This window comes from Athene cunicularia (genome assembly GCF_003259725.1).
Source record: "Athene cunicularia isolate RWA chromosome 2 unlocalized genomic scaffold, athCun1 chr2_part1, whole genome shotgun sequence".
In the NCBI taxonomy this organism is placed as follows: Eukaryota; Metazoa; Chordata; class Aves; order Strigiformes; family Strigidae; genus Athene; species Athene cunicularia.
Genome location: NW_020799095.1, coordinates 126,878,894 through 126,894,288, shown reverse-complemented (window position 1 = coordinate 126,894,288; position 15,395 = coordinate 126,878,894).

Sequence of the window (15,395 nt, the reverse complement as noted above, 5' to 3'; positions counted from 1 at the left end):
ATCTACCCTTCTTTCTGTATAGTTATTAGCATTATCCCTCTCCTCCTCCTCATATGCTCATACTGTATACCATACAGCTAAAACCAAGAGTTTTTTATAAAGGGCAAAGTTTAATAATATGCTCTCTGGGAAAATCTGGTTGGCATGCTGTTATTCTGAACATCAGATGAGGGCAGATACTTTGAATTATTGAGGGGTCACAATGGCTCTAATCAATTTCGTTTCACTTCAAACCTCTCCTAAAAGGTACACGGCATCTTTAGACTGACTGACTTTTAACATCTTTAAAGGAGTCCTTACTACAGGCTGAAGAGAATCTGTAATGAGAGCTGCCAAGGAGATTGCCTTCAAATTTATCTTTTGATTTTTGTCTAATTGTTAAACAAGTGCTTTTTCAGGATCTGGCCTGTGTTGGCTATCTAATAAAAGCTTTGGAAGTAAAAATAGAATAATTTCCTGGTTTATTTTTAACCTGTCTCATTACTTAACTAACAATGATGATACAGTCCTTGTTTTCTTTATTTTTGGTTACATAGTTAGGCTGGAAAGTGATGTCTGAAGGAAGCAGTGTGAATAATCCCTTCGCAATTGTTGCCCTTTTCTAGAGCTGCACGAGCAGTACAGGATCTCTTGCACGGCTGCTTTAGCAGCCTCCATCCTGGTTTTGCAAGAAAAGTTATCTCTATATCTTGGGGCATTTATTTCAGTGTTAGATTCTGCTGTCATAAGAAAGTTTTGTGCACACCATCAGGTGATTCTGTGTGTATTTGTTGACAGTGGTGTTGCCAAGGGACTTGCAGCATCCAAGACATGGGTATTCTGAAAAACCCTCCCAGACATCTCCTGTGTGGCAGTCCCTTGAGAAGGCATAAGGCTCAACTGTGAGCTTAAGTCACCTTGGTGTCGTAGTAATTTTGGTCTGCTCTCCACTGAAACAGGACTATTTAGTTCAGGTAAGAAGGCTGGTGAGACTATTTCCTTTACAGGAGGCTCTTCTGCCTTAACATCAGGTTAATTCTTTTAATTTTTAATTGCCCTGTTGCAGAAACATAGGAAATAAAGCATAACTGCTGCAGTAGTAACACTAGTTGTGCTAGTACAGCGTATGTTTAAATTTAATTCCAGAAAACCTGAAAATGGAGAATCATATTTGTGTGGTAACCTATATCTTAAAGGGTAGGGATTAATGTGCTACTGCCTGTATACGTCAGCAGTGAGGAAGAAGCAGAAGTTCACCTGTTTCCTGAGTTCCCCTGAAAGCAAAGGTCTGCTAGACACAGGCTGGTTGGCTTCTTTCCAGTGTGGCTTTCTTCTAACGCTCATGTTTGTCCTCTCCTCTCTGAAATCTTGGTATGAAGTGTCTTTATCATCCCTTGTCACATTTTTGTCTTCCTTGAGCTCTGAGAAAGAATAAATCCCTTGGCTCTGTAGTTTGTCCCCTTAGTTGAAAATATTTTCCTTCTTTTCTGCTCATGGTAAAGCAGCGACGCTGTTCCAGACCACAAAGTGGTGATCTTTGCCACAGATGTGCCGAATCTGCAAGTGTCTCATAATGGCAGGGCAACCTTTTTGCTCTTCTGCAGGACAGCAAGCACAGCAGACTCTCCTGCCATATTGAACGTTTCCCTCCTGTTCTGCTGCTTTGAAATCACAGCTTCCCTCTTTGGTTCTCCTTCCAAACCACAGAGACTGTTACTCTGTGCAAGGGCAGGAAACAGGTGGGGAAATATTTTGGGGCTATTTACATGTGCTTTGCTCTGATCTAAATCCTGGCATGTGGAGGAGCAGCTTGTTGTCCAGTCATACATGGCGTACATCCACTTTCTCCACCCACAGGTGACCTACTCTAGATTTTTCTTAACGAACACCTTAAAACCAGCTGGTTTTACACTGTCAGAAGGAAATACAGGCTACATATGTGAATATACTTTCTGAGGAGCTCTGGGTAAACTGTGCATCCTACAGCCGTTTCCAGGGGTGGCAAAGCACTGCCTTTTCACTTTCACACAGAAAGAACAGTTCTGAAAATAACCTAGTCAAACTGTGCAGATCAAAGTGTATCATGAAGATGTTGGGTGCTTATGTTAAAAAAAAAAAAAAAAAGGGAAAAATAGAACACTTCTCTTTAAAGTTCTCCTTTTGCTGAAGTTTCTTTCTGCTGTGTGCTTCCCTGGGACTTATTATTTTCCCACCACCAATCAGTAATACTCCCCAGTGAATCAGCTCATCCACTCATTTTCAGCTCCCTTCAATTTCCCAACGAGGTTAGCAACAGCAAATTGCTGTAATGTTAAGTAATAAAAACCAACCCTTTTACAACTTGGCTGTTGCTTATTTTTCTCTAGTGGATACCAATAAAATAGAAAGAGCTCCCTTGAGCAGGACACCTGAGAAGCTGGAATGCTTTTAAGTGTGACACTTTAGAAGAGGTCTTTAGAGATAATCTCCAGTACTCTTTAAAATTAACTCCTTGGAGGAAATCCTAAATAATTCTTCATAATTAGAAACTTCATAATTGGTTGCAGCAGATTTACAACTACTTTATTGCCTGTATTGTTGAAGCAGCCTTCTGTTACACTCAAGACTAGGTAAACCTGACTGCTTTTGTGTTTCCTTGCTTTTCTGCTCATGCAAAACCTCTGATGTTAATGATAACTTGTCCTAGAACTATTGTAATTCTCTGCTGAATCAGATCAAGTCTTCAGCTATGTAATTACTTGTATAGAATTCATTAATGTCCCTCCTCCAGTTTGTTACCTGTTTACACAAATAGTTCCTAATGAGAGGACAATACCCTGCAGGTAGGGTTTACTGGAAAAGGTGGAGTGGCAGGGAGGAAGGGACAGGTAACATGGCCCTTAACCTTTCTCTTCTCCCTTTAGCCTCTTCCAGTGTGGCACATGGATTCAGTCATGCAGGAGAGCTGAGCACGCACACGACCAATGTGATCAAGCAATGCCCGTTTATTACAACTAAGAAAGCCCTTTTATAATGTTCTCCTGCACATGTGAGTAACATGCGGTACAAGTCCTCAAGATTGGACAGTTAACTTAGCCTGTGCTTTAAACCTTCTTATGGTTGGATAAAAAGTGCCACATCAGCCTTGCCAGGCTTCCTGCCTTGTGGAACTTCCTCTTCCGTCCCAACCCCTTCCAAGGGTTGTTTGTCTCGTCGAGTTTCTCCCCCCTCATTCAGGGTCACATCCTTATCGCATTCTTGCTTGGCTGAGGCTCTTATCAGTCTTGTTCTCACACAGGATTGCTCACATGTCCATTGTCTCGCAGAAAGCCCTCTAGAATCCCAACACAGTCACACAGTGTGAAGGCTCACACACCGCACATTCCCCAGATCTGGATCATGCTTGGAACCAGCCCTGCTTGTGTTTGCTATCCACTGGTGACATTCAGTGCTCATAGTATAGGTACTGTACCATAAAATATGTGGGGAATGTGTAGCAGCAATAAAAATATACTCTGATTAAAAATTTTCTGCATGATATCTAAAAGATACACAGTTCAAATAAAGTCTTCTGAGAACACGAAGGAAAAGATGATTGGGAGCAGTCAGCATGGATTTCACAGAATCACAGAATGGTTTGGGTTGGAAGGGACCTTAAAGGTCATCTAGTTCCAATCCCCCTGCCATGGTCCAGCTTCCACCAAACAAAGATACTCAAAGCCCCGTCCAACCCGGCCTTGAACACTTCCAGGGAGGGGGCAGCCACAGCTTCTCTGGGCAACCTCTTCCAGTGTCTCACCATCCTCACAGTAAAGAATTTCTTCCTTATGGCTAATCTAAATCTGCCCTCTTTCAGTTTAAAACTGTTTAGCCCTCATCCTATCACTACACTCCCTGATAAAGAGCCTCTCCTCATCTTTCCTGTAGCCTCCTTTACGTACAGGAAGATGCTATAAGGTCTCCCCAGAGCCTTCTCTTTTTCAGGCGGAACAACTACAACTCTTTCAGCCTGTCCTCATATGGAAAGTGCTCCACCCCCCTGAGCATCTTTATGGTCTCCTCTGGACCTGCTCAAGCAGGTCCATGTCCTTCTTATGTTGGGGGCCCCAGAGCTGGACTCAGTACTCCAGGTGAGGTCTCACGAGAGCGGAGTAGCGGGGGAGAATGGCCTGCCTTGACCTGCTGGCCACACTTCTCTTGATGCAGCCCAGGATACTGTTGGCTTTCTGGGCTGCGAGAGCACATTGCTGTCTTATAGTCAGTTTGCCATCCACTAATACCCCCAAGTGCTTCTCTACAGGGCTGCTCTCAATCCACTCATCACCCAGCCTGTATTTGTGCTTGGGATTGCCTTGATCCATGTGCAGGACCTGGCACTTGGCCTTGCTGAATTCCATGAGGTTTGCACAGGCCCACCTCTCAAGCCTGTTCAGGTCCCTCATTCACTCCAGGATGTTGACTGCACCACACAGCTTGGTGTCGCCGGCAAACTAGCTGAGGGTGCACTCGATTCCACTGTCCATGTCACCAACAACGATGTTAAACAGTGCCAGTCCCAACACCGACCCCTGAGTAACGCCGCTCGTCACTGCTCTCCACCTGGACATGGAGCTGTTGACCGCAACTCTGAGTGTGACCATCCAGTCAATTCCTTATCGACCGAGTGGTCCATCCTTCAAATCTGTGTCTCTCCAATTTAGAGGTAAAGATGTCATATAGGATAGTATCAAATGCTTTGAACAAGTCCAGGTAGATGATGTCAGATGTCTTCCCTTATCCACCAATGCTGCAGAGAATTTACCAAGGGAAAATCATGCCTGAGCAACCTGATTACCTTTGATAGACTCCATTAGTTTTTGAGATAAAGGAATAATAACAGAGAAAGGGCTGCTCAAACACAGCTAAGTAAAGTGCTAATTAAAATTCAAGACAATAAAAAATAAATAAATGCTTCATGGATTCCAAAGGCTAGTGCAAGGAGTTGTTCCTGTGTTTGGTATTTCTGTAAAGGATAACTTTGGAAAAACTTCCTGTGTCTTTGTGGAAACTACTGGGATTGACTTTATCACTAAACATCAAGTTTATGATCAGTTGTAAATTCTGAAGCAATCTCCAAAGGTATTGCCTGAGAAACATAGTCTGCTTTCTGTCCTGCAAATTTTGCCTCAATGGGTAAGTGGAGGAGTAGTGGGTATTGAAGTAACATGAAGCATCTGAAGGGTTAAAAGTTTAAAAGTCCATGACAAATTATAAAGGAAGGGATAACTAGGAAACAAGAGGGTGAAATACAGACTGAAGTTCTTACACAGACCCAAGATACTAGATCTCTGCTCTCAAGAGAAGCTCAACATCTCACATCCAGTTTTCTTGCCAGTTTTCTGATTTCTTTAAAGAACTGCTTCATGAGGCTTCATTTCTACCTCCATGCAAGAAAGAAAGAAAAAAAATCCAGGAAAAATAATAATAGCTACTACAAAACAAACAGAAAAAACAAACAAAACCCAAAAAACTTTTTAATGCTATGGATGCAAGTAAGAAAGATGTGATCCTCCTCTGTCCTTGTCAGCCTCTATTAGCACCTTAAACATTCATAAACCAGACAAGTAGTTTGCATTTGTAACACAATTTTCCTTAGAATTAGCAAAATAAATGATATAACCTATATTGAACTGGGTCTTCACAGTTTGGGATATCTGCACATACAATGTCAGTGCTCCTGAGGGTAGTATAGGTCCCAAGGGACAGCAAGCACAGTTTGTCCATGAATTCATACTAGAGGTAATTTATGTCTCTGTCATTACTGGAGTGCGTGTCTATGATACAGTCCCTGAAGGCGATCTAGAAGGAAACTGCTTACAACACCTGCTTTGTGAGGAAGTAAAGGCTTTTTGCAGGAATCCAGCAGTTCTGTTTGGGTACCTTGGATCAAAGTATGTGTTACAGAAAAAGTCTGTAACTTCATAAGTCAAGAAAAAAGGCACCACAGCCTCTTTCTTATGATTGCAATAGGTTACTCTGGAATGGAGAGCTCTGCTCACAATGGAGCATGCCACGGTCTTACTCCAGTCATAATGGGCAAATAGCATATTAGTTCCTACACAGCACATAGTGTGTTTGAGAATATCATGAAAGTACATCTGTTGGGTTTAGCACTGTAACGTGGTCTGCCTTTTGTACTGAAGGATAGTGTTGGCATCACAGACTGTGACTATTTTCTCAAGTTATTAAATATCAAAGTCAAGTCCAAATGTATTTTAATTATTTTTGTCTTTTTCTTCCTTGTCAAATAATTATTTTATGGAAATTTTTGTGCACTTCAGAGGAGGTGAGGTAGACTTTACACTTTAAAATGTATCTATTTCATAGCAAAACTTTTCAATATCCTTGTATGTCTTGACAGATGTGAGACTAATCTGGAAGATTTTGATGCATAAAGAAGGAAAAAAGGAATACTTCAGATTAAGGCAAATTTTGGGCTGTAATGGTGTGGAGTTGCATTCAGAACTCATTAAAAAAATCATGCTCTTCACTATTTCCTTTGGTATAAAATTAGTCCTGTTTTATTGACAAACATTAATAACACACATGAAGAATGAAACTAGATTTTAATGAAAAACAGCTGATTAGGTTATCCAGTTTCCAGTAAGGAATTTAACAGCAGTGCTGCTGTAAGGATGGAATGGCATCTCAGCTGGTCCTGGTTCATGACTGCTGCCTGCTGCCTGTTTGACGGTAAAGTGATAAAGCAGCAACAGCTGCTAAGGAGCACAGAAAAGTTAATTTGAAGAGATATGCATGCCTAAGTAACTGGTGTAACTGCTTGAAGAAATAATATATGCGTGCTACCCCATGGCCATAGGCAGAATGCCAGAAAGGAGACAGAGGAGGAAAGAAAACAGAGATGAATGTCCCACCGTTATTGAGTGGAAACCAGGAATAAAGGATGATGTTAAGTGTTACCACTGCGACCATACATAATGACGAAATCTAACATCTTCCTAAAGATGGAGCAGTATGAGGTGTCTGTATATTAATAAAATGTTATTTCATGAAGGAATACAAACTACATTGAAAGAATAATTTCAGAATATGTTGAAGAAACTATGAAAAACATGAAGAAGATTTTTGGGAACTCTTCCTGTTGCACAAACTTACTTTTAAAAAATATATGTTCTCTTTACACTTTTTTTTGAGAGAAAAAGAACTCACAACATTCTAAAATTGTATAGTAGCAGCAAAGAATTTATTTCAAATCCCAGATTTGGTACTAATTCTCTTTTTTTCCTAACTTAACCCTTCTGCCTTATTTCTGACCACAAGTAAACAAGCAACCAAACACTACATAGAAGCCTTATAAAGCTAGCTGGTTCAATATTGGACAAAGGTTTTAAGCTGCTTTTTCAGTGAAGGAGAAATTCTCTAAGTTAGGACTTGCTACAATGGTTCACATAATCATTTCTGTTACTTCAGGAGAAATAATGGGGAAAGACTGTATTTTGAGGCTGAGAACATCTTCCTGGGATATCTTTGATATGCTGCCGATATGTTTATTTTCTGAGGGGATAGCTGAGTTTGCATACTGCCTGTTTTGCCTGATGACTTGGAAGGCACTTTAGAGCAGATTCATTCAAATGTACAGTGTGTTTGATTTAATGTATGCATATTTTATAAAGGTAACTTTAAGTGCTTCAAGGGACAGATGAAGGCAATAAATCCAGCACAAAATGCTTATGTAGTGTTTGGAGAATGCAAAGTACAGGAGACAGCTGAAAAAATTGTAGCCCAGTGAAAACTGTTGAAATTGAAACTTTACATAAAGACTGAGCAGCAGTGGTGTAGATGGCTCAAAACCCCAACAAACCACTTTCACAAACTAACTCTAAATCCAGGTAAAGATCTGAGCTACAAAAGAGATGGGCTGTAGAGCATATCAGTGAAAACCTCTGGATGCTTTCACATTTTGTGCATGTCTTTGCCTGAACGTGTCTACCAGTCACATCTATAATGCTGTATGCAACTGTTTACAATATTCCTTTGGGTTTTATTGTCTGCAGAAAGCAAAATTCTGCCCAGGATACAGTCAAAAGAGGGCAGGCCAAAGAATCTACTTATATGACTAAAACCTATGTGCTGCTATGTCTTTGAAAGATCAGGTTTAGAAACCTTTTTCTGATTTTATCTAACAATATAATTTGACCAGGCTTACTAAATAACTTCAGTTTAAACATATGCTTTTGGGTATCAATGTACAAGCCATTTAAGTCAGTCTAAAAGTCAATAAGTAGTTTCAACATGTCTAAATATTTTTAATACAGCTATTCTGGCTCTGTTTAACCTGGTAAGAGGTGCAGTTTGGGAATGTTTGTTTTCAAAAGTCCAAATTGCCATGCACCTGGACTCCTACTTGCCTAAGCTGTTTGCCCTATAGAGATCTGCTCTGTACACAGGCTTCATATTTAGCAAACACACTAATCTTCATTACTGTGTGCAAGGTTGTCTCTTACAGCATTAGAAGTTCTTCCTTGTTATGGAAAAGTGGCCCCCAAGTGCAGAAAAGGGCACACAGAGGTTGCCTTGGATAGAGTGGCTTCTGGGCCAGAGGGAGCACACTCTTTCACGCACAGACCCTTTCCTTCTACCCTGTTTCTTGTACATTCTGTATAACTCCATTTAAGTAGTACTAAAAGGCATTTTTATGTTTATAGCACCTCTTGTGACTGGGGGAGAAGAGGTTTGGGACTGAAAAGAACACACAGCCCTTTTTCATGTGGTTTCCTATCAACACAAACATTCTTAAAGTCCTGTCAGCCCTCACTACCTCATGTGATCATTCATTTATTTGTGCTCTGTGTTTATTTCCTAAGTGGCTTGATGCAGAGCACCTCTTATGAGTGCCTGCTAAGCCTCCTGAGGACTACTGAACACATCAAAAGAAAGAGAGGACACTCCAAGCCTTTGGCAAAATCTTTCTTGCAAACTTAATGAATTGCTGCTGCTTGCAACTACATTGTGCCCCTGATCTCAGTTGTTAGAGTAGAGGTGAAGACACCAGAGCCTAGAAAAAGCAGGCAAGAAGTGGAGTTTCCATTCTGCAGTCTTAGCACGTAAGTGGTGAGAACACGAAGAAGAGATTGGGAACAGTTTTCCAAACTCAGTCATAATCTCCTTTAAACTGCACAGCAGAGGAGAGCCAGGCCATCTATTGAACTCTGACTTTTGGGGCTTCTAGATAAGACACTCTTTTGCCAGGGTCTAGGGCCGTAACAAATAGAATGGGAGATAAATTAGGCTTCTAATCATATTTTCACCAGTGTTTAATGTAAAATGTGAATGTTCCCTCAGAGAAGGTTTGTAACTTATCAGTTATTCTAGCTGGAAACTAAGATAAATAATTTAGCAGATATACTACAACAAGGATTGTAAACAAGTAAGCCGATATAATCATGCTTTGTTGCAGCAACAGTGCTGATATAATGGAACACTCAGACAAGGGTTTTGCCATTGATTTTAGAAGCTGGGATTTTTTCAATCCTCATCTTTCTACAGAGGCATAAAAACCTGCTATGTTCAATGCCTGCTGGCAATTACCACATTGTGGTTTCTTAGATAAAGGAATAACAAAGATGGGGAAGGGCTGCTAAAAATTTGCTATGTAAAAGCTATTTATAAATCAAGACAACATGAAGAAATAGATTAATGAGCTTCTTTCTGACCTTAGACTGCTGACACTGAGATCAGTGGCTTGATTCATACCAGCAAATTTAAATATGTTTGTTTATCCAACCCACAAACTCAAATACAATGTTCTGCTTCAGTGCTGACTTGAAGCTAACCTTAAAGCCACTTGATAAAGCTTAACAGTAAAAAGTCAAATATTACTGGGCTGCTAAAACAGAATCTTTGGATCTTGGGTTAACCTTTAACGTTAAATACTTTTATAAAAATCACTGATCCAAAAATATTAGGAGAAACTGACCTCCAATCCATAACATGCTAGGACTATACCCCTGCCATTGAAAGAGTGAAAATGCAATCTACTTTGCTTTGTTTTGTAATTAGTCTAGCATACTTTAAAAGTATATATATATATATATATATATATATATATATGGAGATAGATATAGCTTTCAAATATGGGATTGGAGGAAAAGGACTGTGATTGCTTAATGAAGAATATCAAAGTATATTGTTAGAATGCCGCAGTTTGTGGGAACTGATGAAAACATGACACTAAGGATATGTTAACATTTCCTAAATCCCTCCCATTAGAAGTGTCCTGAGCATGGTATTTAGATATACTTCTTTTAGTCACATTTAAGTGAAGAAGAATCTGTGTGTATACAACCTCCTTCAATGAATTATTTTACCGAGAGTTTTCTATTCCTCAGATATGATTTGCTCACTGTACCTTATTTCAAGATAACAAAAATTCATTTTGAAAGCACACCGTCTAAATGTCAGTGCTCTTAAGAACTGCTTCAAGTATTCTCTTGCATGAAAATGTGGATTTCTAGTTTGTGGCCCTGGCAGAAGCATGGTTAACATTTTGAGAGGCATCTAATGTTTGTCCTGTGCAATTCAGGAAGATACTATGAATGTACTAAACTTGGTCTTTCTTCTATAGCTTACCATTTACTAGGGCTGCCAATGCTAGTCTAGATCTCATGAGCAATTTTGTGACTTCCAAACTTCAGGCTATTCTGCATTACACCAACAGCCCCTGACCAATGCAGTCTTTTGGCAACAAAGCAGTCATTTCATGGAACAAAAAATTGGCGGAAGTTTCTTCTGTCAACTTAAGGATATCCTTTTGCAAGGAAGAATCCCGTGTGAGTCTTTAAGATGAATTAGCTTAAATTTTCCATTATCGCTGAAAGCAGCTATAGATGGACCAAGTAGAAAGCTGAATTTTTGCCTTATGTATAAAGATGTTTAAGGTTTCTCATTTGTTGTTTCTGGGCTGGGATGCTCTAAGGAATATCATGCAAGTCATCATAAATCCTCAGTTCTACTGAAATGGACTTGTTTTCAGTGTCAACTATTTATATAATTAATACCAGAGTGATGTCTCAGAATCTTCCTTTCAATGTAAATATTTCAGTACATTGCTTACTGTATTTATTCTTCATGCCTTACAAAGAGTTGTAATAAAATCTGCTTGAAATGTTTCTTGTAAAATCATTGCATTAACCATATTTTTCATGTACAAACATGTATGAAAATAAACACATTCATTTTCTGAATTATATGAGTTTATGATAATAAATAAAATCATTAATTGTTTTTAACATGATTGTATGGCACTAATCTGGGAAGCTGGGACTATAAATAAAGCAATAAAGTTTCTAGTCCTGTATGTAGACACCAAATAAATCAAGCTGCGAAATAACACAGTCTGGATTCCCACCCCAAGACTTAAAAAGTACTACTCTAATGGATACAGTTATTTTTATGGGCATTTAAATTTCTACGCTTGTATTTTTTATTTAAAGATCTTTTCTGATTGAGATAGCTCTAGGTGAAAGCAATGCAAGTTTTGTTACATCTTGATTGATATCTGTCAAAAAAATTACAAAACTGGATGATCCTAAGTTGCTAATAGTGCCATTTCTCCTCTTACACCTCCTTCCTGTTCCTGATGCAGCAATTTCAGAACTATCACATTCCACTGGGAATTTAACCAATTTTATATAAAGCTACATGATAGCTTGTTTTCCTTCAGCATACTTCTCATTCGCTTTGACAAAAGTGTGAATGCACATGTATTTAAAATATAACGACCCAAATCAGTGGTACCCGGGCGATTGCCTGCAGACTTAATTTGGTCTACAAGAATAATTTCTCTGGTTGAACTTGCTCCTCACTAATATCTTCCCCAAAATCCTTGCAACTTGTCCTTTGTTAAACAGCAAAAAGTGTATTCCCTGCATGAGCAAAGTATATGCACCTTCCTTCATGGGGATGTAAAGGAATGTATGACAAGGAAGACTGCAAATAAGATGGAGGTACTTCTGGTGACAGCCTGCTGTGGCGAAAGAATGGCTACTCCTGACATAACTTAGTCTGCGGGAGAGCTGAGCACACACACGACCAATGTGATCAAGCAATGCCCATTTATTACAACTAAGAAAGCCCTTTTATAATGTTCTCCTGCACACGTGAGTAACATGCAGTACAAGTCCTCAAGACTGGACAGTTAACTTAGCCTGCGCTTTAAACCTTCTTATGGTTGGATAAAAAGTGCCACATCAGCCTTGCCAGGCTTCCTGCCTTGTGGAACTTCCTCTTCCGTCCCAACCCCTTCCGGGGGTTGTTTGTCTCATCAAGTTTCTCCCCTCTCATTCAGGGTCACATCCTTATCGCATTCTTGCTTGGCTGAGGCTCTTATCAGTCTTGTTCTCACACAGGATTGCTCACATGTCCATTCTCTTGCAGAAAGCCCTCTAGAATCCCAACATTAGTCAGTGTTGGAGTTTCCACCAAAGGATCTTCACATTAATGCTGACAGAATAAAATAGCACAGACATTTCCAAGTAAACTGGAGTCCTCAATATCATCATCTCAAAAACGTCCTGCTTCTCCCTCCCAAAGAGCAATTCAGAAATAACTATGGCAGTTTTCAGGAGCTCGCAACTCAGAACTATTTTGGCTTCTGATTCGTGGTTTAATGTATCCTACTTTCCAGCTTCAGGACCCCTATTCAGTGTGGACCAGTTGCATGGGTCTAAATGAGTCATGTCTTTCATTTCAGTAAGATGACTCACACGCTTAGTTGGGTGTGTTTGCATGCTAATATTCCTTGAAATAAAAAATGAGACAGGAGGAGCAGAGTTTTAGAACACAAAATAGCATTTCTCAGATGCTCATGCCAGATCAAGGAAACATCCTGGACCTACAACATGGGCCTGGAAAAAACACACGGCAAAAATACTTCAGTATCCACTACAGTCTATGTCATCACGAGATCATCTTTCTATAAACACCTTTTCTTGGAGCAGAACAGTCCTCTGGCTGTTACCCTGTGCCTCTCAAGTGAATCTCACTGATTCACTGACAAATACTAAAATAAAAGACAGGTAAGAAATAAGCTCAAATCATAGATAAGTTTAATAAGAATCTAAGTAACTCAGCCTGAGAAAGTATAGAAGCAGTTTTAGTTGATGTAATGTAATCATTCAAATCCATATGTAAGGAAACTGTAATTTTTATTCCTATTACTTCAAGTAATTTCAGAAGATAATCCAGCCAGTAGTGCTTTTTTAAAGAACGGGTTAGACAACATTCATTGGAAATTATTCACTAAAGCAACTAATCTATCCGGGAAAAAAAACAACCCAAGTGCTATTTTTTGAAGCACAAAGTGTTTGTCCAAGAGCTTGTCTGTTTTTTTTAAATGTAATGACTGGACTATGTAAAGGTAACTGCTCTTCCTGACAGATCTTGCCTTGCCTATATCATCAGGCCACTGCAACTGCATCAGCCACAGTATGGTAATATGATTTAATGATTAGTAAGTCTGAAAAGTGGATCATTTTGTCCATCAGTGTGCCAATCTGGCACATTTTCAAGGGTGAGGTTGGTTTTTTCCCTCTTCAGATGGTAAGAGTGCACTGGGATGATTTGCAGGAGCCAGCTGATGCTGCCTCTCAGCTCTGTAGCCGTATCTGCTCCGCGTGTGGGAGAGGCTCCCAGCTCTGCCAGAGTCCTGCTGAATTCTTGCGGCCTCACTTGGATGTTTGTCCAAAGATGCTTCAGCTCTTATTCCATGACCATGCTCTGTGTCACTCAAAATCTGACTGAGTGTTGCCTTTCCTTCCTGAGCTATTGCTCCAAGGATGTGTACAATGCCAGGATTAGCCATTTTAGGGGGACCAGGTGATGAGGTCGAGTTTCAGCCTATATATTCCTAGGGACAGGAGAAGCATCTCCACTAACTAGTTAAATATTTTTATAGGTTGGAGTGTAACGTCAGGACTATCACTTAGACCATTATATTCCTCATAACCTTTCATGGTCTCTTTTCAAGTATGTTTTCTGTGATTATAAACACAGAACCCTGTAGCTTTTAGGAGCAGCAGAAGGAGGTTCATTCCTGCTCGGAGCACAAGGATATGCACTTTAAATGCAGAAATGTGGGAGCAGCGTAAAGCGTGTAACTCTGATAGGCATTTCCACTCAGGCTTTTTCATCTTCTATAGAAGCAACTGTACTGAACAAAAATATACACAAGCTGAATCCACATCAAAGACATACGTGCTCTTAGTATAAAACCAGAAATTAATAAATTGTCTTGGTTTTCTGTTGAGCTTCCAGACGCGCCCAGCTTTCTGAAATGCCTTACTGAATGTACAAGCATGCCCATCATCCTTTATAAGCTGTAAGGCAGGGCTTTCTTGCTGTTATTATTATTATTACTCTGGATGTACACCCTGCCTGAGTTTGCATCATAAGTAAATCAAATGCTCACATTTGGATCCAGGTAACAGCAAGAAAGCAGATTATGCTGGAGATACTTATCTGCAACTTCCCTGTTGTACAGTCTCCCACGATTGTTTTATTCTGCTGTGGTGCTCAAAGACATCTGTAATTTTCTTGGGTTGATTTGTTGGATTGCCCAGGTTACAGCATTTCTAACAGTGCATTTTGTAAGTGAAGCTATTTGTGGTACATTCTTCAAGATATATTACTCATTTTGAAATTCGGAGGGGGGGGTGTGTGAGTGGGGGTGTCCAATCACCCTTTAACTTTACAACTCCCACACACATTCTCATTTTACATACGCTTGCAAATCTCCCAGCGGAGGAACATAAATCCACTGGAGCACAATGTACATTTAAGCGTTTGTAAAGAAAACAAACCCCTTTCTGCACTATACGGCTCCTGTCATTAGTAACGCCAGAGCAGCAGCGACCTACGAATCTGTCGAGCCTCGGCGAGGCTCCTGAGAAAACTCCCCTCTAAACTGCGCCCATGCTGCGTATTCAGGCTGTTTCTTTCCAGCAGTGGCTCAAAATTCAAGCTCAAACCATCCAGAAGTGCGTCTGAGCCTTCAGGCATGTGAGCCAAGCAGTCGGGTGAGCCCAGCTGTCCCGATGTAGAGGTGCCACAAGCACCGTGCAGCGGCGGCGGAGCCGAGGGGCCTTGGCTGTCCCGCCTCGGCTCGAACCGCCGGCTGCTGGCTGGGAGAGGTTCGTCGGGCTTGTGCAGACGAGAAAAGCGCGGTGGTTGCGGCAAAGAGCCTTCCCGCGAGGGAGGGAGAGCGGCCGGCCTGTCCCGGGAGCCCGAGAGCAGCCGTCTAGGCAGAGGCGCTCCCACCACGCGCTCCTCCGACAGACAACAACCGGCTCCGCAGCGCTCCAGATCCCGCCGGCGGAGGCTCCGCCGTGGACGAGGCTCCCAGAACGGGGCGGGAAGGCGCCCGCGGCCGCCGGCTGGAG